Consider the following 6491-nt stretch of genomic DNA (forward strand, 5'->3'; position numbering starts at 1 on the left):
CCGTTTCAGATCTTTACTGCGCACCAATACATGTCCCACGATACAGCGATCGACGCACCCGACGTAAGGCCTTCGTCTCAGTATTTATTGGCACAGCGAAGTGTCGGCATCTGTAAACCCAGGTTTCAGACACCCGGTCAAGGGAGTCAGGCTATTGTTCTGGAAGATGGAGCACTGAGAGCTGGGGGTCTTCATGCAAGGTGATGGTAGTGGTACGTGTGTGTGGTGGAAGAAAGCGACATTACGAAAGCAGCTGCGCGGCGTTACAGAATATGGACATGGAACAAAGGCTACAAACGTTGGAGAGTCTCAAGTCGCGACGAGTAAGCTGGAAATCGCCAGTAAAGCTGACCTCACAGGCCAGCGTCTGGAGACTGGTCAAAACCAGTGACCAAAGTTTGTGGCTTAAGGACAGATAAGACAGCTCTTACGAAATGTGGTCTGACGCTGCCACTGCACGAGGAAAATCGAGCCGGTTTTGTGGCAATTTCGATCACAAACCATGATGCAAAGTTGCGACTGTACCAGAAAAAAGGACAAGACTCTATTGCAAATAATGATCTACTTCGGAAACTGTTCGGTGTCATCATCGTAATAACGATAACCGCGAGCATGAACTAATGAATGGCCTTCGGCGTGACCAGATGGCAGTTCATCGGCCTAACGTGGCCTTCGTAGGCGCATGGCTTTGCAACTAGAACTGAGTGGTCAGAGATGTGTAGATGAATGGGCTGCTAGCTGAAACGCTCGTGGAGTTGCTGGAACGGCGAGCACCTTCGTTGTCTGTGTGAAGGCGAGGACTGAGGAAGATGCAGAAGCGCGTTGCAGGTGACTGACAATAGTCATACACCATGCCGAAGCTAGATCTGTGATGACTGCCCGAATATGGGCATGTAATGAGCATCGTCACGCGCGTTGGCACCCATCGGAGGCCCAGGTTTGAGTCACCGCCAGTTCAGGCAGCTGACGGAGTTGAGAAACGAGCATGGTGATTTGCCTTCATCACACAGAAGGTGCGATGGCTAAGCCAGGGAAAGGTGCTTCAAAGATGTTTCAGCCGTCGAGATTCGCTGTTCTTGGACAGCAGGAAAAGACACAACACAACTCCGAGACGAAATGTTTCTGTGAAATGAGCTTTTCGTGTGACATTACGAGTCATCTGAATGCAATGAACTTGCAGCTGCAGGGTCGAGGATCGTGTCATCTCTGATATGTACAGTACAGTGAAGGCATTTAAAACAGACTGACTCTGTGGGGAGACGCAGATGCGGAAGAAAATTTGAGCCACTTTCCCAGCTGCCAGACCATGATAAGAAGCTCTCACCAGTGCGTTCCCAGCACAGTTGGCCGATAAAATAGGTAGCTTACCGCTGACTTTCGACGTCGATTTGCTGATTCTTTGAAGCACTAAGCAGGTTGGACTGCTCGGTCACCCATTGCTGTTGACGTGAAAGCTCACCACCAAACCTTCATGGAGTTGATTGACCTCAATGCAATGATGCACTGAGGGCAAATATGCGGCAGTGGTGCTGCGGCTCGCCCGTTTCCTCCCGACACAACGTCCCAGCTGCGCATCCAGGCTGCTCAAACGTTGTCTATGTTTGGCAGCACATACCTGTGTGAACAACTGTTTTCTTTGATGAACTTGAACAAAACATCACACAGAAGTCGACTTACTGCTGAACACCTCCACTCAATTCTGAGGATTTCCTCAGCTCAGAGCTTACCCGAACATTGATGAACTTGTGGAAAAGATGGGACACCACCAAGTATCACCCTCAACCTCAAACAAGTGAACATTACTGTGCAATCACATATTTAGAGTTTTTACTCAGTTCAAGTTTAAAAGTTAAAGTTTAATATTTGTTTTCACTGCATGTTACTTCTCCTTAAACAAAGTGTTGTTTTTGATTAATAGATTTTTGCACTTTATTTTATTGTATTTCAATCCAATTATATTTTTAAAATATTTCAGTTGAGTGGATGATAGAAAATTGCTATTATTGTTTTTTCTTTGAAGTAAATTTAGCCCACTTTTGCTAAAATAGAAAATATAGGCTACTGATGGTGCCTTGAATACCGGTTTCTTTCATTTAATGTTCATGTTATGGGGATTTTTATATAAAGGAAATTTGTCTTTTGTGTCTGTTGAAAATTAAAGATTACTGACAGAGCCATAAGAAAATATTGCTTTATTTATCTGATCATATTGGAATATATTTGTTAGGTTTTCAGTAGGTTCAATTAGGTTCACTAGACTATATGCGTCTATTTAAAAATTTTCAATGAACATTCGAACAGTCCGGCCCTCGGCTTGTAGCTAAATTTTTATTTGGCCCTCCGTCCATTTGACTTTGACACCCCTTAGTAGCCTAGAACATATCAACGGTAAACGACTAAGCAGAAAACACAGGATGGAAAAGGAAATATAACAAACATATAGTTCACAACAACTGACTTGAGAAAGACTGATAATGTGAATATTTTGCTAATGGGACCACAAACGAATCATAAAACTAGGAGATCTACCAGCCAGTTTCTCCAGTTGATTTTCATTCCTTTATTACTGCTGATACAGTATGTGATTGAGGTAGAAATGTATAACCTTTAACTGCTTCCGGTGCTGCAGTCTTTAATCTTTTAACCACACTTTGGTTTGGGTAGAAAAGTCACTGCCAGGAAATGCTTATGTTTTCTTTTTTTAATGAATAAAAACATGATTTTATTCACCAGAGAGTGTGTCTGAAGTTGCACATCCCAATATTACAACAGTTTCACTGTTTTGAAATAAAATGTTCAATATATGTTCTTAAACATCCTCTTGTTATACGCTTTGGGGTTCGGTTCAATTTCCTTTTGGATTTTGTTTTGGATTTCAAGGTTGGTTCTCTTCGCGTGTTGCTTGCCTTGATTGGTGTCATCCACGTAGGTCAGGATGTGTTGCACCATCCTCTTGTCTCACCTGTTTGGTTTGTGCCACGTTTATTTGCACTCTCTTGCCTGAGTTGGTGTAGGTTTTCTTTTCCTTTAATTTGTCTGATATCAGGCAAATCTATTGGGCGTCCATGGTGGGTGTTAAGATCAGTCTTGGAAATAAGTCATTTCAAATCATTTCGTTACTGTAATTGAGTAGCCTTTCTGTGCAGGAAGTGCAGAATTACATAGAGCCTGACACCATATTTTATGACAAACAGTTTATATATGTCCTTTACCATTCTAAACTAATTTGATTTCTAAGTTAAGAGGTTAAATTAAATATGTAGACAAAATAAATATCTTTCTTCTAAAAAGTGGGCTAAAAAGTGGGGTTGTGTCTGCGACAAGGTCGTCATGGCAAAATAATAAACAAGGGACCGCAGAGTGGAGATAACTTCAGACTTCCTGTCTCCACTATCTTAGACATAAAGGCTGTGAGAACTGGTTAGAACCTAAGGAAGTTGAGCCAATTACCTATCTTTTTTATATAGATACTAAAGAAAAATAATGCAACAAGTAAAGTGTCGGGCCCATGTTTCATGAGATGCAATAAATGATATAAGAACATTTCCGTACATTCAAAAAAGCAAATTTCTCTCAAATTTTGTGCACAAATTTGTTTTACATCCCTGTTCGTAAGCATTTCTCATTTGATAAGATAATCCATCCACGGGTGTGGTATATCAAGAAGCTGATTAAGCAGAATGATTATTACACAGGTGCCACTCATGCTAGGGCCAATAAAAGGCCACTTTAAAATGTGCAGTTTTGTCACAACACAATGTCACAGATGTCTCAAGTTTTGAGGGAGCAGGCAATTGGTCATTTTAATGTCATTTTAGAGAATTCATGTCCAAGGTCATTCATGTCCAAGGTCATTCACATCCGACTTCTTCACCTGTAGGATTGTCTGAGACCAGCCACCCGGACAGCTGATGAAACTGAGGAATGTTTCCGTCTCTAAAAGCAGCCTTTTTGGGCTGCTCCCTGCCCAGTCATGAAATCCATAGATTAGGACCTAAAGAATTTATTTAAATTGACAGATATCTTTATATGAACTTTAAATCAGTAAAATAGTTCATTGTTGCATGTTGCGTTTATATTTTTGTTCAGTAGGTTACCTCCCTAGAAGGGCTCCTTGTGTAGATGAGGCATATATAGACTGTAATTTGTGAAGGAGAAGTTTATCTAAAGTTCCATGTATAATAGTTGTATCTTTTATCAATGTTTAATACTGTGAATTGATGTGGCTCTCTGCAAAATCACCGGATGTTTTTGGAACTACTGAACATATGCTTGAGGAATTTTAATTATGAGATTTTTGTTGTTTCGAATTTGGCGCCCTGCACTTTCACTGGCTGTTGCGGGGTGGGACGCTACTGTCCCAAATATACCAGAGAGGTTAAGGACCCGGGGACTAAACACCTCCCTCTATAACTGGATCCTGGACTTCCTGACGGGCCGCCCCAGGTGGTAAGGGTAGTTAACAACACATCCGCCACACTGATCATCAACACGGGGGCCCCTCAGGTGTGCGTGCTCAGTCCCCTCCTGTACTCCCTGTTTACTCATGACTGCACGGTCAGGCACAACTCCAACAACATCATTAGGTTTGCCGATAACAACAGTGGTAGGCCTGATCACCGACAATGATGAGACAGCCTATAATGAGGTGGTCAGAGACCTGACCGTGTGGTGCAAGGACAACAAACTCTCCCTCAACGTGATCAAGACAAAGGAGATGATCGTGGACTAGAGGAAAAGGAGGACCGAGCATGCCCCCATTCTTATCGACGGAGATGTAGTGGAGCAGGTTGAGAGCTTCAAGTTCCTTGGCATCCACATCACAAAGAAACTAAAATGCAGACCAGCTGGTGTGTTTACGGACATATTCAATCAATCCTTATCCCAGTCTGCTGTTCCAACATGCTTCAAGAGGGCCACCATTGTTCCTGTTCCTAAGAAAGCCAAGGTAACTGAGATAAACGACTACTGCCCCGTAGCAATCACTTCCGTCATCATGAAGTTTTGAGAGAATAGTCAAGGACCATATCACCCTGAGACCCTGGGTCTCGACCCCGCCCTGTGCAACTGGGTACTGGACATCCTGACGGCCGCCCTCAGTGGTGAGGTAGGTAACAACATCTCCACCCCGCTGATCCTCGCCAACACTGGGGCCCTACAAGGGTGTGTTCTGAGCCTTCCTGTACTGCCTGTTCACCCACTACTGCATGGCCATACACGCTCCAACTTAATCATCAAGTTTGCGGACGACACTACAGTGGAAGGCTTGATTACCAACAACGACGAGACGGCCTACAGGGAGAGGTGTGAGGGCCCTCGGAGTGTGGTGTCAGAAAAATAAGTCTAACACTCAACGTCAACAAAACAAAATAGATGATTGTGGACTTCAGGAAACAGCAGAGGGAGCACTCTCATCCACACCGACGGGACAGTAGTGAGAGGGTGGTAAGTTTCAAGTTCCTCGCGCACATCACGGACAAACTGAATTGGTCCATCCACACAGACAGTGTTTTGAAGAAGGTGCAGCAGCCAACCTCAGGAGGCTGAAGAAATGGTCTGGTCACCAAAACTTCTACAGATGCACAATCGAGAGCATCCTGTCAGGCTGTATCACCGCCTGGTATGGCAACTGCTCTGGCCACAACCTTAAGGCTCTCCAGAGGGTAGTGAGGTCTGCACAACGCATCACCGGGGGCAAACTACCTGCCCTACAGGACACCTACACCACCCGATGTCTCAGGAAGGCCATAAAGATCATCAAGGACAACAACCACCCGAGCCACTGCCTGTTCACCCCGCTCTGTCAGGAGGAATGGGCCAAAAGTCTACCCAATAACATTTGACCCAAGTTAAAACAATTTAAAGGCAATGCTAATAAATACGAATTCTGTGTATGTAAACTTCTGACCCACTGGGAATGTGATGAAAGAAATAAAAGCTGAAATTAATCACTCTTTACTATTGTTCTGACATTTCACATTCTTAAAATAAAGTGGTGATCCTAACTGACCTAAGACAGGCAATTTTACTAGGATTAAATGTCAGGAATTGTGAACAACTGAGTTGAAATGTATTTGGCTAAGGTGTATGTAAATTCCGACTTCAACTGTAGATGTTCCCATTTTAGTAATCAAGCAAGCTAGTAATATTTACTTTTGTCTTTCATACAGGTGAACTGGAAACCCAGTGTCAACAGGTGGGTTTGCAGCCGACATTTTCTTTTGGGAAAGAAAAATGGCCATGTATTTACCAGAAAAGGTAACTCATCCACCATGGCAGAAGAGGAGGATCCAGAAACATCAACCACGGCAGAAAAAGTTCCAGGTTCCTTGGCCGCTGAAGGATGTAGGAGGCTGCGGTCTTCATAGTTGCAAAATGTTCTCACTGTGTTGCATCTTGAGGAAAAATGAACGCAGTTCAATGTTCTACATGAGAATCAGCTGTATACCCGCAACAGGTATTTAGCATCACAGCTGACTGATGAAGTACTT

At 43.4% G+C, this 6491-nt stretch overlaps 1 protein-coding gene across 7 annotated transcripts in view; it reads left to right on the plus strand.

The window, feature by feature from the left end:
- LOC127915074 (neurofilament heavy polypeptide-like) overlaps positions 1 to 6491 on the plus strand; it is a 78154-nt gene that overhangs the window by 61218 nt on the left and 10445 nt on the right. The window lies entirely within an intron of this gene.

Source organism: Oncorhynchus keta, chromosome 34 (genome assembly GCF_023373465.1).
Source record: "Oncorhynchus keta strain PuntledgeMale-10-30-2019 chromosome 34, Oket_V2, whole genome shotgun sequence".
Classification (NCBI taxonomy): domain Eukaryota; kingdom Metazoa; phylum Chordata; class Actinopteri; order Salmoniformes; family Salmonidae; genus Oncorhynchus; species Oncorhynchus keta.